The sequence below is a fragment of the Natrix helvetica genome, assembly GCF_964273705.1.
Source record: "Natrix helvetica genome assembly, chromosome: 2".
Classification (NCBI taxonomy): domain Eukaryota; kingdom Metazoa; phylum Chordata; class Lepidosauria; order Squamata; family Natricidae; genus Natrix; species Natrix helvetica.
Genome location: NC_138552.1, coordinates 265,761,724 through 265,784,970, shown reverse-complemented (window position 1 = coordinate 265,784,970; position 23,247 = coordinate 265,761,724).

Genomic DNA, 23,247 nt, shown 5'->3' with positions numbered 1-23,247 from the left:
AAGGGACTCGGGGTGGCGTACAATAAATAAAACACACATATATATTACATTACACGGAGGAGGTAATAACCATTACAATACATAAAATAATAATAATGAAATTAGAAATTAAAATACCCCAGTTTAAAATTACTGATTTAAAAAGACTGTCAGGAGGAAAAAGATGGAACTATGGTTGAGCCAGGCCAGATAATTGAAAAAGGTGGGTCTTGAGTTTTGAACGGAAGGAGCGGAGATCGGAGGTAATCCTAATGTCGAGGGGGAGGTCATTCCAAAGGGCTGGGCCCATCACAGAGAAGGCCCTACTCCTGGGTGTTGCCCTCTGGCATTGTTTAGTGGACGGCACCCGGAGAAGTCCCTCTTTGTAAGAGCGGATTGGTCGTAGGGATGTATGGGGCAGGATGCAATCCCGCAGGTAGCTAGGTCCTGTGCCATGGAGCGCTTTGAAGATGGTAATCAAAACCTTGAAACGCACCCGATAGACCACAGGAAGCCAATGCAGCTCGCGCAGGAGAGGTGTTATATGGGAGTATCTGGTACTCCCCATAATCACCCGCGCGGCCGCATTCTGGACCAACTGTAGTCTTCGAGTGCATCTCAAGGGAAGCCCCATGTAGAGAGCATTGCAGTAGTCTAGGCGGGACGTTACCAGTGCATGGGTGACTGTGCGTAAGGCATCCCAGTCCAATAGGGGGCGCAATTGACGCACCAGGCGAACCTGGTGGAATGCCCCCCTTGCCACGGCTGTTACATGGTCATCCATGGACAGCCGGGCATCCAGGAGGACGCCCAAATTGCGCGCCCGCTCCATGGGGGCCAGTTGCTCGCCCCCGATGGCCAGAGATGGAAGCAACTGGTTGAACCGGGGGGCCAGAAGCCACAGCCACTCCATCTTGGAGGGGTTGAGTTTGAGTCTGTTGTCACCCATCCAGACCCGTATGGCTTCCAAACACCGGGACATCAGTTCGACGGCCTCATTGGGGTGGTTCGGGGTGGAAATGTACAGCTGTGTATCATCAGCGTACAGATGATATCCCACCCCAAAACCACGGATGATCTCGCCCAGTGGCTTCATATATGTGTTGAACAGGACAGGCAAGAGGACCGACCCCTGTGGCACCCCACAAGTGAGGGGGCTCAGGGTCGACCTCTGCTCTCCTGCCAACACACGTTGCGTCCGGCCGGAGAGGTAGGAGCCGAACCACCGTAGAACGGTGCCCCTAACCCCCAGCCCCTCTAGCCGGTGCAAAAGGATACCATGGTCGATGGTATCAAAAGCCGCTGAGAGATCTAATAGGACCAGGATAGAGGAACAACCCCTATCTCTGGCCCTCCAGAGATCATCAACCAACGCGACCAAGGCCGTCTCCGTGTTGTGCCCGGGTCGGAAGCCGGACTGGCGCGGGTCTAGATAATCATTTTCCTCCAGGTGACGTGGGAACTGTTGGGCCACCACACTCTCTACAACCTTCGCTAAAAAGGGAAGGTTGGAGACAGGACGATAACTGGCTACCTCCTTTGGGTCCAGGGAAGGCTTCTTGAGTAAGGGTCTCACAACCGCCTCTTTCAAGGCGGCCGGAAGAGACCCCTCGCCCAACGAAGCATTCACTAGTCCCAGGAGCCAGTCGCGTGTAACCTCCCAGGATGCCAGTACAAGCCAGGAGGGACACGGGTCCAATAAACATGTGGTAGGTCACAGTCGCCCACGAAACCCGTCCAAATCCTCGATGGCAACCGAGTCAAACTCCTCCCAGAGTGGTCTCTCAAGACTCGCCTCGGGCGTCTCCCCTAGCCCACTGAAAGGGACCCATTCCCTCCGGATTTGAGCGATTTTATCCTGCAGATATTTCCCAAATTCCTCTGCCCTGCCCTGCAAAGGGGCTTCCCGCGGCCTCTGTGACAGAAGGGAGCGGGTCACCCGGAACAGGGTGGCAGGGCGGTTATCTGGGGACACAATAAGAGCGGCACAATGTCGATGTTTGGCCGCTCTTAATGCCACAAGGTATGTCCTTAAGTAGGTTCATACCTGTGCTCGGTCAAGTTCGGAGAGGGAGGATCTCCAACGACTCTCTAAGCGTCTCTTGTGGCGTTTCATCACCCTTAGCTCCTCGGTAAACCAAGGGGCCAGGGTGGTTCGTTGCCGCAGGAGAGGCCGCAAAGGCGCCACCCGGTCTAGGGCCCCGGCAGCCGCACTATTCCATGCGGCTACCAGGTCCTCTATCCGGGGGCGGGTCAGGTCTACAGGAGGTGGCCCAAGCTCCGTCTGGAACTTATCCGGTTCCATCAGGCGCCTGGGGCGGAACCATCTAAGACCTTCCGGTTCTGCCTCCCCACAGCGGGGGGTAGCACCAGGGAAGTCAAGTCAGAGAAGTGAGTGATCTGACCATGACAGGGGAGTGATAGCTAAATCCCCTATTCCCAGATCACTCATCCACTGGCCAGAGACAAAAACAAGATCCAGCGTGTGGCCTCCCTCGTGCCTGGGGCCCTGAATTAATTGAGTCAGGTCCATGGCTGTCATGGAAGCCATGAACTCCCGAACCACCTCGGACGCTTCTCCCATCGACGGCAAGTTGAAGTCCCCCATCACTAGAAGTTTGGGGGTCTCAACCGCCACCGATGCGATCAGCTCGAGGAGTTCAGGCAGGGCTGCTGATGTATAGCGAGGAGCCAGGTATACTATCAGCAGGCCCAACTGTCTCCCTGGGCCCCATCTCACGACAAGGGACTCACACCCGGATGTCTGCGGCACAGTGAACTCTCTCGGCTCTAAGTCTTCCCGGATAATCACCGCTACCCCACCGCCCCTTCCCTGGGCCCGTGGCTGGTGGAATGCTCGATAACCTGGTGGGCACATTTCCACGAGGGGTAGACCTCCCTCGTGGCCCAACCAGTTTTGCCATATTCTCTGTATACAATGATTTCCTGACTTGTATATAAATTTCTCATGAGGACAATGAGATGTTCCAGGATTCCAATTTTTGTAGGTACATTCCGCAACTTGATGCAGTCAGCATAACTAAGGGCTTTTCTATCATCAATTAACTACACTTGGAATACTGCATTCAGTTCTGGTCGCCACGATGTAAAAAAGATGTGGAGACTCTAGAAAGAGTGCAGAGAAGAGCAACAAAGATGATTAGGGGACTGGAGACTAAAACATATGAAGAACGGTTGCAGGAACTGGGTATGTCTAGCTTAAGAGAAAGAAGGACTAGGGGAGACATGATAGCAGTGTTCCAATATCTCAGGGGTTGCCACAAAGAAGAGGGAGTCAAACTATTTTCCAAGGCACCTGGGGGTAGAACAAGAAGCAATGGGTGGAAACTAATCAAGGAGAGAAGCAACTTAGAACTGAGGAGAAACTTCCTGACAGTTAGAACAATTAATCAGTGGAACAGCTTGCCTCCAGAAGTTGTGAATGCCCCAACACTGGAAGTCTTTAAGAAGATGTTGGATAGCCATTTGTCTGAAACAGTATAGGGTTTCCTGCCTAGGCAGGGGGTTGGACTAGAAGACCTCCAAGGTCCCTTCCAACTCTACTATTATATTGTATTATTGTATTGTATTGTAACTACGTACTGACAAATCTTTGGGTTTTGTTTTTTGTTTTGTTTTTGCTTTTTTTTAATTATCTAACATGCATCAGCCATTATGTCTCAAATTCTTCAGCATTTTAAAAGGCAGCTTGAACCTCTGGCATCTCTTTTTCCATATAGGGCCGAACTCTAACATCTGATGACCCTAAACTTTAAGAATTCAGATTCTTGACTCAAACTGGAAAACTGTTCAAGCTCTCAAATATTTGGGGAGAATGTAACTCTCAGATACATGCAATTCCCAGTGTAGAGTTGGAAAGCACAAGATCCTCCAGATGGGATTCAAAAGTTCAGCTTGAAGCAAATATACTCAGCCGTGCTTAGGCCTTTGGCTGCATTGCTGTGCGCCAATGGTGCAGCAACCCCTCAGAAGTCTGCAGAGCTTGGTGGAATTCTGCAAAGAAGAAGGGCTTACATTCTAAGACCAAAGTTATGATTTTGTCAGGAAAACCTAGTTCACCTCAAATATGAATGGCACCACAAACATCATAAACACCATTTTGATTGATTATGTCCCATCAACTCCTAGCGACTATATAGGCAGATTTTATATTTTATATCCATGTGGTTTTCTTGATAAAAATATAAAAGTGGTTTATTATTGCCTTCAAGGGACACGGTGGCTCAGCGGCTATGGCGCTGAGCTTGTCGATCAGAAAGGTCGGCAGTTCAGTGGTTCGAATCCCTAGCGTGGCGTAACAGAGTGAGCTCCTGCTACTTGTCCCAGCTTCTGCCAACCTAGCAGTTCGAAAGCACATAAAAATGCAAGTAGAAAAATAGGAACCACCTTTGGTGGGATGGTAACAGCGTTCCATGCGCCTTCGGCATTTAGTCATGCCAGCCACGTGACCATGGAGATGTCTTCGGACAGCGTTGGTTCTTCGGCTTTGAAACAGAGATGAGCACTGCCCCCTAGAGTCGGGAACGACTAGCACATATGTGCAAGGGGAACCTTTACCTTTATCTTATTGCCTTCACCCACGCAGTATGAATTGACACCTTTGCAGTAAAATGATCACTTGCCTCTGACAACTTCCTTTAATGCTGCTGTCTCTATGCAGTAAGTGTCTCCTTGTTTTAGGTGGGCAGTTGGGATGACCTTCATACCTTGGATGACTCTGCTGGGAGAATATATACTCTTGGCATAGACACACAACATTCTTCACTCATCCCTTCCAGGAACAATCCCCCCTCCACAATGGGGCAGCAAAGCAAGACTTGAGGGGGCATGCAGGCGATAAGGGTGAGGTGGACTGTTTCCTACTCACAGAATGGAACTATCACAAATAAAGTTGCTAAGTTTCCATCAGCAGTAATGCTCTAAAAAGGCATAGAATGCCCTAATTTGGGAATGATGAAATCATGAAGTGTTCTTTTTTTAAAGGTATTTCTTATTATTATTATTTTCTATTTTATCTTAGGTTTTACACTGTTTTACTGTATTTTATTCAGCTCTGCCCTCTCTCAACCTTTATGTCTTATTTTTCTAGGTTTCAAATGACCAATCCTGCCTTCATTGTATTTGGCCATTGTTTCTGATAGTTGCTTGTTTGTTTGTTTTTTCCTTTTACTGATCACAGGCTTAATTAAATAAATGAGGTCAGCAGGGGTCTTTGCTTATTTCAAGTTGAACTCTCTGTCTGCCTCACCATGTGGAACTTATTTTGTTCCCAGCTTAGTATCAGACTCAACCTTCCTATTCCAGGAAACAATTACTGAATTTTTCTCCTGTGTAATCTGATACAACCTTGCCATGTAGGGGAGGGAGGAGGGGAGGGGAGGGGGAGCATGAAAAAACAGCACTTGAGCAGTCTTTCTCAGAAAATCAAGGTCACAAACTTTCAAAAAGTGGGTCTACTTTTTCGTTGGGTCTATGAAAGTTATGAAGGGACGTGGTGGCTAGCTAAGACACTGAGCTTGTTGATCAGAAAGGTCAGAAGTTCGGGGGTTCAAATCCCTAGTACAATGTAATGGAGTGAGCTCCCGTTACTTGTCCCAGCTTTTGCTAACCTAGCAGTTCGAAAGCATGTAAAAATGCAAGTAGAAAAATGGGGACCATCTTTGGTGGGAAGGTAACAGTGTTCCGTGTGCCTTTGGCATCTAGTCATGCTGGCCACATGACCACGGAGATGTCGTCGGACAACACTGGCTCTTCGGGTTTCAAAGGGAGATGAGCACCACCCCCTAGAGTCAGGAATGACTAGCACATATGTGCGAGGGGAACATTTACATTTACCTTTATGAAAGTTATGACAATCTCAGCTCCTTGGGATTCTGGCTTGAAGTTATGCCTTTCACCAAACATTGAACAATCAACACCCTGGAAATATTAGCATCCAATCCCAGAAGACAAGTTTCCAGCAAATTGCTTTGTACACACAATGGTGGCCCCAATCCAGAAACACTTATTTTTCTTGATATAGCATGGGCCATATTTACTGATGACTGCTCCCTAGAGCTGTAAAGCGTTTCTGCCTGCCCAGAGTGCTTTTGGAGTCCAGACGAACTTCTCTGCAAAATTAAAAAGAAGATGGAGGAAAGGAGACTTCCTAAGTAGGAGACTTCTTAAGTAGCTGCCTTCTATTCCAGAGGGAACTTCTAGATGGATTGAGTTATTTGTCTCACCTCAATGAAGCTGAAAGAGTCATGGCTCAGCACAGCAACTTGCTCAGAGGAGAGAAATCTGCTGAGATCCTCAACCTAATTATAATCATGCTATGCATGAAGGTTGATTTTCCTTAGGTTTTTGAAACAAAGTGGAGATCTGTGTAGTGATCGACTAGAAGTACAATCACTCTCAAGATGAATGAGAAAGAGATGATTTTTAAAATCTTTTTTAAATCCTGTGTTATTATAGTTTTACTGTAAAAAAATGTATTTTATCAACATGTGCTCATTGTTGGCATCTCCGAGCAGTCAATACTGGTCTAGGAAAGTTTTCCAGTTAGGTATAAATGTTATTTACCGGTAGCTAATGTAAGAATAAACATTGAGTTTTTATATTATTTTTAATTACTAGTTCTGATTAGATCTTCTTAATATCCTGAAAGATCTATGGCAAATATTCACTGGAGTCTAGTTTTGCCAAAGAGTCAGAAAAAGGAGAATGCACCCTCCGTTTTCTACTCATGTCCTCTATGTCAGGGGTCCCCAATCTCTGAGCCATGACCCACTACCAGCCTATTCGCAACTGGGCTACTTGAGTGGCTGGCTGGTATGAGTACATGTGTGTGCATGCAGAGCCCCAGTTGTGTGAGCGTGTAAGCATCTGGGATATGTGTGTGTGTACACACACAAACACACACACAAACGCACACACAAACACACATGGCTGCCTTTTGCCAATTTTTTACTGTTGATGTAAAGAAAAATGTTAATGCGTCTTCCTTTTCCCTCATCTGCCCTCTTGCCTGTGTCCTTCTTTGCCTGTTTGGATATTTGGTAATTCTGTTTGAGCCTCCACTCTTCTCTTTTTCTTTTTCTTAGTACTTTCTGCATCATCATTCCCTCTCTCCAATTTATATCTGGCAAAATGGAGTATATGGTGAAGAAAAACATTGATACAACTCCTGCTATTGGATTTAACTATTTTTTTTATAACTTTCCATCTGTTGATTTGAAAAAATATAATACTTTGAATCAGGGACGTGCGGTCAGGGGAGGCAGAGCCTCACCGCTCTCATCATGAAAAGAAAAAAAAGGGAAAAGGGAAAAGGCACATGTGGTCCAATTCCCTGCCTTCCTGAGTCAACATGAAGGGGACCGCGGAGCGTGCTCTGCGGCTCGCGCTCCACGGTCCCCTTCATGTTGACTCAGGAAGGCGGGGAATGGGACCACGTGTGCAGGAGGCTGAGGCTGCCTCAGCCTCCTGCACACATGGTCCCATTCCCCGCCTTCCTGACGACATCACCAGCCTCACCAGCCATAAACCTCACCGCATGTCACTGCTTTGAATAGAGGGGATGCCTCTATGTATGGGATTCAAAGACATGCTGGCATTACTCTCCTCAAGTTGGTCCTATGTCAAGTACAATTGAAACAACTGCAGATTGTTTCTCTTTTTCTCTTCACTTTTATCATGCAGAAAGAGGATTAAACAAAATGAAGATGATGGCCACAACCATGCAATCAAAACCCAAACCTTTTCTTCATACTTGGTGTAGAATTTTATCACATGGTTATGGCTGCCATATTGTCTTTTTTGCACCCTGTACTTGTCCCAGGTCAAATTTTGGAATGCAATACTCTTTGGGCAGGAAACTCTTGTTTTGTGCCTCCTACTGTAGTACGTATGTATTTATCTATTAGATTTTTATGCTACTTTTATTACTTCATTAGTAACCCAAGGCAACAAATATCATACTCCTTCCTCCTTTCTCTTCCCTGCAACAACATCTCTAGTGGGTAGTTGGGCTGAGACATGCTTAAGGCAAGACTAGAACTCACAGTTTCCTGGTTTCTAGACCAGCACTTTTAGCCACTAAACAAAACTGGTTCTTGCTTTGTCTGCCTGCTTAGAACTCACAAGATACCTGTGTGTAAATAAATAAAAACAGATTTTGCACAAAACTAATGTTTTTTTAAAAAAGCAAAAGGATAAAATTGGACATCTTTTAAAAGAAGCAAACAGCAGAAGTACACTTTTAGAAAATGCACTAGGAACATGTAAGAAGTTTACAGAAGTTCTGTAAACTTTTATTTTCTGCTGAAAATTAAAAAAAATGTTTTTAATGCAGCTGTTTTAAGGCTAACTCAGAAAGGGAAAATGGAAAAACTGGTTTACACAACATGGGAAACAACCTCTGCGATTATTCCTATGCAGCAACTGAATACAGATCATGGATTCGATACTGGTGAACGTGAGTCCAATAGTTTATGTGCTTAAATCCCATGGCTAACTCGGTATTCTGGCCTCTGAACAGACAAGAACACAGCTACACAGGCTAAGAGAACAAGCCCTGGACGCTTCATTCTCTGAGCAGGTGTATCAGGGTGGAATGACATTCAAAAGATATAGGAGCAAACTTTGCCTGACGGAAGTTGGTTTTTTTTTTTTTTTAATGTACTCTCCTATGCCTGCCCTGTACTTTGCGCAAAAACCTAATCTAGGGCTGGTTCTTTCGTTTAAAGACTTTTTCATTTAAACTGACTCATGCAGCCCAAGAAATTCTCGCCCATGAAACTTTCTGCAGTTCTTGTCCTTCTGGCCATCTTCTCACTCGCTATTGTTCTAGCAAGTAAAAGGCAACCCGGTAAGAACAATTCTGTTATATCTCTTATGTTCGTGTTGGACAATTCGGCTTGTGAGCTGAGAAGCTTTTCTTTTGAAGACAAGACTTTCATGTTTGAAAGAGAATTCAATGGTAATTCTTTTGGAGAGCCTGAGTAGAACAGAGAATGCAAAACTGTGCTTGGGTAATTCCAAGCCAAACGGCACAGTTAACAAATGCCTGCGTGTCACTATTTTATTCACTGTTGTTCAAGACTTTTTAATCAGAGCCTTATATTTATTATGTTATCAGAGCCTGGAACAGCTGCAATTTTTGATTAAGAGAAATCAGAATTTGTTCCTGAGGCATATTACGGGTTTATAGTCCAGAAGATCTGTGGAAGGAAAAACTTACAGAACAGATAGATATGGTTGTCCCTAGGGGTGGGTTCTGGCTGCTTCTACTGCCGGTTTGCTCAGGGATGCAACATGCGCCCCCATGCGCAGTGCAACAAAAATTGCTATGCGCATGCACAGAAGGCAAAAACAAGATGCTGGCACCTATGGCATCGCCGAGAGAACCAATTTGGGGGTGTGGCAGGCCTGGGTCACTGCCAGTTCCAGCGACCCAGGCTAGCAAGTTACTATCAGTTCAGCCAAACCAGTTCAAACCAGTAGGAACCCACTTCTAATTGTCCCAGAAAAGAAGACTGAAGGGTGATATGATAGCTCCCTTCAAATATCTGAAAGTCTGCCATGTAACAGGACAAGATTGTTCAGGGCTGTTCCAAAAGACCAAGTAAGAAACAATGAGTGAAGGAACAGGCAAAAATCTCAGAACAAATAATGACTTGTATAATGACTGCACTCAGGGCCGGATTTTCCTATAGGCTAACTCGGCTTCAGCCTAGGGCCTCAAGATCAAGAGGGGCCTTTTATTTTTATTTATTATCCGTGCCACATTTTTTATAAAGGTTAGTACCAATTACAACATGTTTCATTTAATATATTGATATATATCACAGTAATGATGTATTTTATTATCTCTCATGTAATTTACAAACTTAAAAATGGGAGGTGAAAGGGCCCCATAAGTGGAATAGCCTAGGGCCTCTTTTCATCTAAATCCGGCGCTGACTGCACTGTGGAACAATTGTAACGTATGAATTTGCATTAGACTTCAGACAATTCTGCCCACCCAATGTCACCTTGTGTGAAATAGGCAGCCATACAAATCAAATCAAATCAAGAAATAAATACTATGATGACATCATTGTATATCATTATTTTAGCATTTTCATGGTTTGTTATTATATAAATTATATTAGATTGTGTGTCACTGTTAAAATTTTGCTAAATCCCCCCGTTGGATTAAGCTAAACCTCGTATACCTGCTTTTACAGCTTCAAGAGGTTTGAAACTGGAACAGAACCCAAGAAGAAACATATCAAGGTCCAGCACAGATATAGATGACCTGGTACTTATGATAAAGGTGCTCGTGGCCCAGGGCCATGTTTTAGTGATCCCCCAGCTTCCTGTCCTATTTGACTATGTGATTGCCATCTGAATTTAATTAATACCATTTAATTAGTGAAATAACTGGGAAGCTGACATGGTGCAATCAAAGAAATAATCTTTACCATAACCGTAATTTCAAAAAATACTTCAAGGCCACAAACAGATGCACTATTAGAAAATAAAGAGTAACTGAGTAGCTGCAGGCTAGTAGTGGTGGTGGGATTCAGCCAGTTTGCATCACTTTGGGAGAACCGGTTGTTAAGTTTCTGAGCAGTTTAGTGAACTGGTTGTTGGAAAAAACCATTAGGGCAGAGAACCGGTTGTTAAATTATTTGAATCCCACACTGGCTAGTACCATTTTTGGGCCCCCTTTTCTAAAAAAGAAACAAAAGTAAGCTGGGATGCTAAGGCGCATCCAAAAAGTGGGCAAGGGGGAAGCAGCAATGGGATTGCTTTATTTTCTCCTCTTTTACAGCCTTGCTGGGAACGCACACATCCTCCATGGCAGCTGTCATAAACATCCCCAGAATAAGTTCTCAAATTTGCTTATATTACTTAGTCTGTTCTAATGACATCCAAGGTTTGTCATTAGAATAGCAAGGGGGAAATACAGCGGCCTGTCATTTCAAAAAATTAGTCTTGGGAGGTAAAGACCATCTGGAGTGGGAATTGATTTTATCCTTGGGATTAGTTGCTGAAGCTAAAGGCATCCTGGATTTGTAAACTGTAGGTATCCTTGAAGAACCAGCTTTCCAGCATGTAATGAACCCCAGAACCAGGATGACACAGAAGTACCTTCACTCCTGTCTCAATAACTGCCCCTTAAAGTACAAAGTGTCAAATCTGATGCCAAGAACATTTTCCAGGACGCAACCGGACTTCAGATACACAGACCTGCATCTTGAAAGAGGGCATTTGCAAGGCCAAGTGCATTGAGATCAGAGCCCTGCTAGAACTGGATCTTGGGACATGCAAAAATGGGGAACAGAGATGTTGCCGCTCTCAGAAATTGGTAAGGAAAACAGCAACTTTTGCACAGTATATTTTGTCCCCATAGTGAAGCAAAGCCATAATGGTTCTTTGTATCATCCCTACCAGACTGCAAATCATGGTGCTACTTAATTATGATCGTCACATTTTACTCAATTGCAAGCATCTCTTTTAAGACACTTAAGACTGTGTCCCAAACGTTTCCTGATATCAGAAGTCATATATAATGAAGAACCTCCAATATTTAATTCAGATCAGTCATGAAGTAATAGAAGCTCTATTCTTGTATCAGCTATGAGAAAAAAATGAGACAAGAAAGGAGGTAGGAGCAGTGTCCTAATATTATTTGCATTTTTAGCTTGCAATAAAACTAATGTAGATCTACTATTTAAGTAGAATAGTGCAGGGAATACAGATAGTCAGACAACATGGTCATAAGTAGAAAAACCATGCAACCACACCATTTAGCAGTGGTAGATTCAGCTGTCCTGGTGTACTGTTATTAAGCATTATTAATAACATGGGTCATTAAGTGAGGACCTCTTGTGGCCACCTCTGCCTTCTTGCTGACTTCCCAATTGACTTTGTTTGCATGAAGCAGTGGTGGGTTCACACCGGCTCGGGAGAACCGGATGGTGAAAGTTACCAATCCGGTGAGAGGAGGTTCAACCGGTGGACCTGGAAGTAACTTCTGGAACGCCTGCCCCAGCCCTGTCCCTCGCTTGCTCCCCCCCCCCGCCCGCCCGCCCGTCTGCACTATCCTAGCCCAATTCGGTGCCAAGTCCAATACCTGGGAGTGGAGGTGGTGAACTGAGAAGCATGGAGAGGTCCAGGGGCACAATCCACCAGACTCCAGGAGATTTCTCCTGGATTCCCCTCTGTCGTCCGATCTCCCAAAGTTCTTTCCCCAACGTGTGACAGCTTTCTACTAGATTCCCCTCTGTCTTGCCTCCTCCGATCTCCCAAGGTTCTTTCCCCAGCATGTGATAGGTTTCTACTGGATTCCTCTCTCTCCTGCCTTCTCCGATCTCCCTAATTTCGGCCCTTAATCCTCCAGTTGTCTATTTTTGGGAGGTTTTACCCTCTCTTCCCCCCCCCTTCATAGAAGTCCCAAAAATTTTTGCCACATGGCTTGGGTGGGTGTGTGTGGTCATGTGACTGAGTGTGCATGAGTGATGTCAAGTTGGCCATACCCGCCCGGTCACATGACTGCCAAGCTATGCCCACAAAATAGGCCACACCCACAGAATAGGTTCTTTAAAAAATTGAAACCCACCACTGGCATGAAGCCTGCAGGAAAAGGTTGCAAATCACAATCATGTGACTTCAGAGAAGCTGCAACACCTGTAAGTGCAAGGTTCAGTTGCAACTACCATTTGTTGCAACCACTATTTGTTCAGTGCTGTTATAAGTTTGAATGGTCACCGAATGAGTAGTCATTTTGCCTAGTTCCTGGCAAAAAATGGCCATTGGCTACAATGAGTTTAACAATTGCCATGTTCACTTTAAAACATGGCATTTGCTTAATGATCGCAAAAAGGGTCATCAAATCGGACATGTGGTGGCATGATGAGACCACAGTTCTGGGCTCAATTACAGTTATAAATCAAAAATAGCAATAGCAATAGCACTTAGACTTATATACCACTTCACGGTGCTTTACAGCCCTCTCTAAGCGGTTTGTAGAGCCAGCATATTGCCCCCAACAATCTGGGTCCTCATTTTAACAGCCTCGGAAGGATGGAAGGCTGAGCCAACTTTGAGCTGATCAGGATCGAACTCTTGGCTGTGGGCCTGCAATACTGCATTCTAACCACTGTGCCATTATAGCTTCTAGTTTTATGCATTCCCAGCCGGTGGGAATCGAACTACCAAACTGCTGACAACCGGATATTATTAGAAGTAGCCTGCAGTACTGCATTCTAACCACTGCACCACCTCTTGCTCGTATACTCTAAGTTATATACCTATATATAACCCAGCTATATAAATATGATGAATAAATAAATAAGAATATGGCTCTCCTATATTGGGATGAAGTTTTCTGACCTGTTAATGATCTCATCGGGACATGGCAGAAATAAGATACATTTGCTGCTGTTTGGTGCAAGTAGAGGAAAAACCCCTAGAACTCAAATCCAACATGGTCAATTAATCTCCTCACATCTTCATTCTTCTTTGTCAAAGGAAATCTTGATGTCTTCATAGTTTTACTGCAAATGTTATAATCCTTAGATTTTGGGGGACGAGGAGATATCCAACTGATGCCATCTGTGAAGACTGCTTTCCTTTCCTTGGGTTCAATTCAGGTAAGAGAGAACAGATTTTAACTCAGGCAAAATACCTGTTCTGGAGGGTAAATTTTCCAACTTCGGTGCTAAGTATTTCATTTGTTTCTTCCTCTCTGACATCATAAAGCAGGGGAAATATGCTCCAGGTACCATGGGCTAGGGAGCACTGGCTGGCAGGACCTAGAAGATGAGCCTTTTCTACCATGGTGCCCAACTTTTGGAGTATTATCTGAGATTGAATTAGCTGCTTCCCAAACTTGAAAATTGAGCCCGGGGTCCTAGTAATATAATGAAGTCCATTTCCTGGTTAATTGGCTATGTGGCTAATTGGTTGGATGCTATCTTACTAGTACACCTTTTATTTGAATCTATGTATTTTACTGAAAGCTGCCTAGAGCCACATCAGTGTGGGATTCAAAAAAATTTACTATCCATTCTTCGGGCGTGGCTTGGTGGGTGTGGCTTGGTGGGCATGACAGGGGAAGGATACTGTAAGATCTCCATTCCCTCCCCACTCCAGGGGAAGGATACAGGGAAGTCCCCATTTCCTCCCAATCAGCTGGGACTCGGGAGGCAGAGACTAGATGGGAGCGGGGCCAGTCAGAGGTGGTATATACCGGTTCTCCAAACTACTCAAAATTTCCACTACTGGTTCTCCAGAACTGGCTAGAAACTGCTGAATACCACCTCCTCCTAAGAGAAAAATTATCCTCCCCCCGTAGATCAGGTACTATAGCATTACTCCAGCAAGAAATGATGGAGAGGGGAGCAGCTTGTTTGAGAAAGCTTGAAGCTTGCAGCACTAATCCTGTGAGAAGAGACAGAGCAGGGATGATGGATTCTGCTTGATAAAAGAGAAGAGCTTCAAGGATCGTACTAGACGAAATTTCACATATGCTTACATAGGGACATAGAGGTAGTCCTTGACTTACAACACTTCGCTGAGTGACCGTTTGAAGTTGCAATGGTCCTGAAAAAAGTGAATTAGGACCATGTTTCACACTTATGACCATTGCACTATCCCCATGGTCACGTGGTTTGCATTTGGATGCTTGGCAACTGATTCATGTTTATGACAATGCAGTGTCCGGGTTTTATGTGATTCTCTCTTGCGACCTGTATACATAGTCATAGATGAGCCAGCTCAGGACCATGTTTTGGTAACTGGTTTAGATGGTTGTTAAAATGTACTTCTTCCCTTAGGAAGCATTTTTCCACTAGCTGGTGATACCAAGAATTAATTGGTTTCTTAAAGTTAGTGGTTGATTAAATACATATGTACAAAAATCCCCCCACCATTTATGAGCTCAAGAACTAAAACACTGACCAATTAAAAATTGTGTAGTGGTCAAAAATGAAGAGGATTGTGGTGCCATTAAATATAAATGTGCTGAAAGAATCTCATTTTGAAGGCTCTCTCAACCAGAAGTACTTTTGGAGTTATTTCCTTTTGGCTGGATATCTGGCAGATTTTCATTATCCAAAATAACAATATCTAGCTTGGTTGTTATTGAGTATCAGCTCAAAACCCTTGAATTGAATGCTCTGAAACTTGGCAGAATGTTTCTCTTCAAAAGGGGCAACTATATCTGAAAATAGCTGATTCTGCTGAAAAAATAAAAACGGTATTGGCAGCTTTCTTGAAAGAGAAAAATAATATTTTGTCTTCAATTTGGCAGGTTCCCCATCACAGAAGACACTATAATTCTAGAAAACTTAGCTCAATTTCAGATTACTGTACCGTTAATGAAAACCAGCTAAAAGTGATTAAATATATTCTATCACCCAGAAAAATACCAATTTTCATTTGGTGTTTTCCAGGTATGATTACTAAGGACGTATGGAAGTTGGAATTTGGAATCATCTTTAAGATCTGAGACTTGTCTATAATAATCCTCCCATCACCTAATCAGGATCCAAGCCTTCAACAATGTACTTTTTCACATCTAGGCTGCGACATTAGGTTTTCTTGCCAAGAAATTGTTTTGGTAGCCTTGCTATTTAGAGAGAAAAACAGAAATGTCTCTTCATAAGTCTAAAATTAAAATCTGAGTGACTGATGGAGAAAAGGAGAAAGGGAAAGGAAGGTGCCAGGTTGCCACAGATTAAGAACAAGAGTTATCATCTCATCCACTCCACCAGAGGTGGTATTCAGCAGGTTCTGACCAGTTATGGAGAACCAGTAGTGGAAATTTTGAGTAGTTCGGAGAACCGGTAAATACCACCTCTGACTGGACCTGCCCCCATCTATTCTCTGCCTCCCGAGTCCCAGATTATTGGGAGGAAATGGGGATTTTAAAGTAACTTTCCCCTGGAGTGAGGAAGGAATGGGGATTTTGCAGTATCCTTCCCCTGCCATGCCCACCAAGCCATGCCCATAGAACCTGTAGTAAAAATTGTTTAATCCCACCACTGCACTCCACAACATCAGGAAAGTGAGGCTGGAAGCAGGGAGAATGTTACCGGGACCACAGATCCAAGACTGAGGGGAAAATGATTCCCACACAGGATTTCACTGCTATCCTGTATCAAAATATTAGCATGCATGAAACCAGTGATGAAACTTGCTTGGACAGCCATCACAACCAGCACAGCTCCTCCTTCTTACAGCTTTAGGGTAAGAAGGAAGCAAGCGAAACAGCTGCACTCCTAACCTTGTACTGAGGTTGTAATGGCAGGACAACCATCTCTCCGCATCAGCCACCCAGACATGGAGTCCTTCTTATCCTGAGGGAGGATCTGTTGAACCAAACTGAGATGGCTCATCTGCTAATCTTATGGGCAGCTCTCTCTGTCCTGCTGTGCATGTGTACGTGAGAGGGATACAGTCCTTTGTTGTTTCCAGGGCAGCCCCATAGGCAAGATCTAAGCATCTTGCGGGCCAGGTCTGGCCCACGGGCCTTGCGTTTGACACCCTGGGCTACATGAATTTCCCTGGAGTAGGACTGCAAGTTTTAAACCCCTTGGCTGGACTGAAAAGTGAAAAGCCAAAGACAAATCACTTCCATGTTGGAGTGGATTGTTTGTGCAATACATGTACTGAACCGTACATTACAGTGTGCTGAATATGGGACAGAATTGCAGCCCGCTGTAATGTACTGCTGACAATTCTTGATGGGATAGCTAGTGTCCATATCCTCTTGAGCTGAGCATCTCCTAATTTATCAAGTTACCTGCACGCTGAAAGAAGAATTGCCAGGGACCTTATAAAATTAAGAGGCATTATTATAATGTTACCCTGAAGAAAGTGTATCAAAGTGGCTGCTAAGAGTTGACACCAATGTGATGGTATGTAATCAAATCAATTTCTAAACCAAAATATATGCCTTACCAGTGAACTATAAATCTTCTCTATCTATCCCTGGCCTCAAAACTTCCTCATCTATATGTATGAATTCTGAAGTTGTTATACTGACATCTGCAGGACATGTGAAGTGGCTCAGACAAGAACCTGGAAGAGAGATTGTGAAACCTGATGGACCTGACTACCATATTCATCTTTGCCAACTGTAACAGAATGTATTCATATAATAATAAGTCAGATTTTGGGGACCAGATTCCAGTGGCATGCGGTGAGGTTTATGGCTGGTGAGGCTGGTGACGTCATCAGGAAGGCGGGGAATGGGACCACGTGTGCTGGAGGCTGAGGCTGCCTCAGCCTCCAGCACATGTGATCCCATTCCCGCCTTCCTGAGCACGCTCCGCCGGCTCGCGCTCCGCGATCCCCAACAGCAGCTGCTTTTCAGTGCTTTTCTGTGCGTCTGGAGTTTAGGACATCTGGCTATCTACCTAAACGCCAGATGCACAGAAAAGCACTGAAAAGCACTTCGCCTCAAAAGCCACTTCATCTTGATGACGTCGCCGCAGCTGCTGGAAGGAGGTAACCAAAGTGGCGCCGAGGGGTCCGGGCGGACGAAAGAGCGAGCGAGCGAGCGGGTGATGGAGGATCAGGCAGCCTGATCCTCGGTCGCTCGTCCGCCGGACTGCCTCGGCGCCACTCTGGCTACCTCCATCCGTCCGTGCATGGCAGCTGCGGCGACATCATCAAGACAAAGTCCAGCGGAGGCAGAAATGTTGTCGGTACTCCCGGACTTCGTCTTGATGACGAAGCCACGAAAGCGACTGGGGAACAACGAGAACCTTCCTGCCTCTGCTGGACTTCGTGCGCTCCTCACGACTGCGATATACGTCCAGAAGCAGCTTTTGTGGCTAATGGGGTTTGGGCTTCCAGCCCAACAGCCCCTGCCACTTCTGGATGTCTATTGCAGTCGCGAGGAGCACGCAAAGTACAGCAGAGGCAGGAAGGTTATTGGCGCTTCCGAGAACCCTCCTGCCTCCGCCGGTTGCCCAGCTGGCACCGCCCCATGCGCGCTCCTCCTCCTCCCTCCTCTTCCTCTTCACTCCGCAAAGGCTCTTCTCCTTACTGGAGCTTAGCGGGAGCCGTGTAAAAGGGATGGGAGGAAATATATATTATTATTATATATTATTATTTCATGATGAGAGGTGAGGCTCTGCCTCCCATGCCTCCCCTGACCGCACGTCCCTGCCAGATTCTGGGGTTTAGCACAGATAGGCAAGCCCTGCCTTTAGAATAACGGTATCTATGTCTTCTAAAATAAAAATAATATACTACATTAATTCTCTTTTCTGAAATGTATTTCATGGGAAAGAAAAATAAATTCTAATATTTGCTCGGAGGACTTAATTTTAAAAATAAAATGCAATGGCCTATAATAGTTTGATATCCTTATATACTTGCTTTATAGTAAGCTTATTTTAAACTTTCCCCAGAGAAAGTTTGCATCTTTCAGTTTTTGGAACAGCTACCTGCAAAGTGTACCTGGATAAGCAAATTAGTTCTTTGTAATTTACTTTATAGCGACTATTTTCCCAAATAAAGAATGCAAAAAATGTTGTTGTTAGCTCATATACAAGTATATGCAGAATGTCAGTTTTAGTCCCATATGTTATTTTTAATTCAAGGGGGGAAAAGTCAACATTAGTCATTATGGTAGTTAAATAAGAACATGATCTTATAAATACATATTTAAGAGATGTGAATTTCAATCAGTGGATCTTATTCCTAAATGTATATAAAATTGAAGACTTATAATTTCAACTTAGAAGTAAATATTTCGCATCCTGGTCTATCAAGTATTCTCTAGATCCGTGATGGCGAACCTATGGCACACAGAGTGCTCTCTGATGGCACGAGATCTGTCAACCCAATTCAGCTCTGCCCAGTGGTGGGTTTCAAAATTTTTTGGAACCTACTCTGTGGGTGTGGCCTGCTTTGTGGGAGTGGCTTGCCGGCCATGTGACTGGGTGGGAGTGGTTTGCCAGCAATGTGACCAGGTGGGAGTGGCTTGCTGGCCATGTGACCGGGTGGGAGTGGGATGTTAGAAGATCCCAAATGAAGTTAGAAAGGCTGGGTCCCAAACCCAGCTGGCTTAACTGGGATAGGGGGAATAGGGGGTAGAGGTTCACCAAGGACCCTCCTCTCCTTTCCCCCCCAAAGTAGAGGGCGTCAGTATTTAGAGGGAGGTCTCCCAACTTCCCCCCTTTGTGTGTCACTCTTTCTCTCTCTCTCTTCCTCCCCCCCCCCATTTCTCTCCCCCCTTTCCTTCCTCCTCCTTTTCCTCTGCACGGTTCCCCCCAGTTTTTCACGCTGAGCCATTGGGGGAGGTCAGAGGGAGAGAGAGAGACGGATTGAAGGGTGCAAAGAGATGGGGGCGTCCCATTTTGAGAAGCCTCCCTTAGCAAAAGATCGCTGAGAGGAGGAACGGGAGGGGATCCCCCACCCCACTCAGCGCTGTTTTCAATGGGAGGCTTTTCCCCCTCTCAGCTCTTTCCCTTCCCAAAAGATCGCTGAGAGGAGGAACGGGAGGATCCCCCACCCCACTTTTCCCTTCCCAGAAGATCGCTGAGAGGAGGAACGGGAGGATCCCCCACCCCACTTTTCCCTTCCCAAAAGATCGCTGAGAGGAGGAACGGGAGGATCCCCCACCCCACTCAGCGCTGTTTTCAATGGGAGGCTTTTCCCCCTCTCAGCTCTTTCCCTTCCCAAAAGATCGCTGAGAGGAGGAAAGGGGGGGGAGCGAGCAATGGAGTGGCTTCTGGAAGGGCAGGGGCGAGTGAGTGAGTGATAGGGGCGGGGCAGGAACTTACTTCCGGGTTCATTGACCAACAGGTTCGCCGAACCGGTGCGAACCGGCAGGAACCCACCACTGGCTCTGCCGCACATATCAGGTCTCTTCTTGCTTTCGAATGGCTAGGTTGGCAGGAGCTGAAGGAAGGATGGGAGCTCCCCACATGGCATGGAGCTCAGGTCCGAAACCTGGACTGTCAGATTTCCAACCGACAAGCCCAGTGTCTTAACCACTGATCCAATGTGCTGTCTAAAAATAAAATGTGTGGGGGCGTGCGGGGGGGGGGGGAATGGGTGCATGCACATTGCATTTCAGGAGTTTGGGCATGAATGTGTGTGCGCATTCACAAGTGCATGCACTTTGGGCACTCAGTGCGGAAAAGGTTAGCCATCACTGCTCTAAATGTTTTGGATTATGTCTGCCTTGTCCGATAGCTAGCACTAGTCTAAAATATCTACAGCTAGTCAGATTGGAAGATTATTTTAAGGCCACTGCCTCCATTAATTTACTTGCTTAAAGTGCATTGTAACTTGATTGTATTTCAAGTGTTTCAAATCCCCAAAGTGCTTTTTCAGGAGGCAACTGGACTTTCTTGTTTTTTTTTTCTTTTGAAGACATTTTGTTTCTCATCCAAGAAGCTTCTTCAGCTCTGACAGGATGGTGGGGAACGGAACGATTTATATTCCTTGCAGACAGCTGGTCATAGGCATTCTTTTAGAGGGCGGTTGAAGCATTTGGAGGTTTGTCTGTGTCCTCAAGGTCACATGATGAAATGCTCCTGGTTCCTGTCGTCTGCGGTTTTTACTCTAGAAATCCAGAAATTTTCTCTGGATTTCCAGAAATCCATTCCTACTCCTACCCATTGCAGACTACAGGAACCAGGTGTCCCTGAGGTCACAGATAAACCTCCAAGTGCTTCAACAACCATCTAAAAGGAGCACATGACCAGCTGTCTGCAAGGAATATAAATCCTTCCATTCCACACCATCCTGTCAGAGCTAAAGAAACTTCTTGGATGAGAAGCAAAATGTCTTCAAAGAAAAAATAAGAAAGTCCAGTTGCCTCCTGAAAAAGCACCTTTGGGACAACCACGACCTGGATGACTGAGAATCTCTACAGACTTTTAGCTATACAAGTATTTCAAATGTTTAAAGTGTGGTCAATCATTTCAAATCTTTTGTATTTTTCACATGTAACTGTGCAAATACAAATACATCATAGCAGATGGCAGCATCCAAGGCACCTTAAATAATCCCCAAAAAGCTAAGCACACCAAGACTTTGTCAATACAAGGAGTCATTAGCAATTGCCTCATTTAGTAACTACTAGCACTTACAAGGTGATGAAAAAGTAACTTTACAGCCATTCCTCACATTTAGAATTTTCACAGGTATGTAAATCAAAGGAAAACTGAAATAAAATCTTAAGCAGTCATGGTTTCATATATCAACCATTCAGTCAGTTGCCAGTCCCAACTGTGATTACTAAGTGAAAAACATCAAAAAACATGTTGACCACTAGATGGCAGCAAGAGTTAGCACAGACCAGGTTGACATGATAATAGTCATCTAGAGTTGGCTAGCCTGTGGTTTCATGCATTGGGACCTTTTTAGGTACTTCTCATCCTATATTTATTAGTTACACTAAATCCATTAATTTTAATTTGCCAGGGAAGAATAGAAAGAACAGTAATGTAGTCTGAGGAGCTGTTATTTTCATTAATAACGGCCTAATCTTCAGCGAAAAAATGTTAGAAGCTTCCAGAAAATCCCACTATACAAGACCAACCACTTTGGATTAGGACTTTTCAATTTGGGCTACAAAAATCCAGATGACTGTTAGATTGCCATTTTGCAAAAACTTTGTAAAGTGGTTATGGAAAATATGCCTCTTTTATCAACTTGTTTCTGTCATACCTCGTGCCATCTAACACTAAATATTCAGTTTTCTTCTTTTCCCTTTCCTTATTTTACAATGCTGCTTTGAATTTTTTTGGGGGGAAAACCTCTTTACTGTAAAATGAGCAAAGGATTATTCATTTGAAAACCAGACTTTCTTCCTCCACCACTTTTCTCTCCAAAAGCATTCTGTGAGATAAATTGATTTTTTGAAAAAACAGACTGATTTATTTTGTGTTGTTGGAAGAAATGTCCTTCTGGGTTCGGCTCCAAGTGGGGGAAAAGACACTGGAGACATGGAGGCTGCTTGGAAAGATGGTTTTAATGGTGGACAGGACCACATGGCTTGAGTCCTGAACAGAAAAGGTGATCACATGCTTCAATGTTGGTGGAGAAGAGAAGAGAAGGAAGGGCTGAGATGCTGAGTCCCTGGTTTTATGCCCTCTTTGGCCTTTGATCTTGAGCTTGTATTCTGATTGGTTGTCAGAATCCCATGGGGCCATGCAGGGGAAACTCTTTAGGCTGCCTTTTGGTTGAGTTCTCAGATGCCATGTGGTCAGTTGGGTAAAAGGCCAATATTATTATGCCTTAATCCCATCCTCCTGGAGCTGAAGGGGATAACTCTTTATTATGTAAAGGGACTGGCTTGGGTTTCTTAATGGCCCATTGACAAAGTGGGTGGGGGCAGGAAGCTGTAGGGAGCTATTCTCTCTTTAAAACATGTTTCTCCCTTTTCACATCCAGAGAAATATTCTGCCATTTCAATATTTCCTAGGATATTTCATTTTTCCTGGAGAGAGCTGGGTGATAACTTCCTACAGTGTTACTGCTGTTTTATTTCACCTTCCTACATTTTTATATTGGGATGCTATTTCATAAAAGGTTGTTACGCTTTAATATTGTTCTTCCTGAGCAAAATTTGGAGAGTGGACAGAAACTAATTTTAGAGTGCAGATCAAGTTCCTGCCAGACTAGCTTAGAGTCAGTGAAGGGGCTAACATCCTAATTGGAGATACTCAATCTTTCTCTTCCTTTCCTGAGCTATGCCCTCCAGGTGCTCTTGAACTTTATGTCATGCACATTTCCTTCACAAATAATCTCGCACACCTATGCACTTATCTGAAAATATGTGTTTCCTACAATCACAGCAAAACCTAAAGAATAGTGATTATCCCAGAAATTCTTTTTTTAAAAATCAGAAGCATAGATCTCCTATTCTTAATATGATGTTTTTGCAGACACAACAAAACTAAGCTACAATACAAGAGTCTGATTCTAAATGCTTGATGGCTACCCAACTCCTTCCCTAACTTCATGCTTTCTAGATTCACGCCCTGTTGTCCCAAGAGGATGAAGACTGTGGTCCATCACCACTGGGATGCTACAGGTCCACCACACCCCACACCCATATATCTCCAATCAGACTAACTTGTTGGTATGGGGAGCCACTCTCGCAGTCCCTCAAGGCAGGAATGGGGCTCTAGAACAGTTGTCCCTTCTCAATTTTACAGGATTTGACAGTTCCAGTTCGTCTGCATTTGTGGAGCTCCGATCGGGAAGCCCTAATGCAATGTTCCTCAATCTTGGGCATTT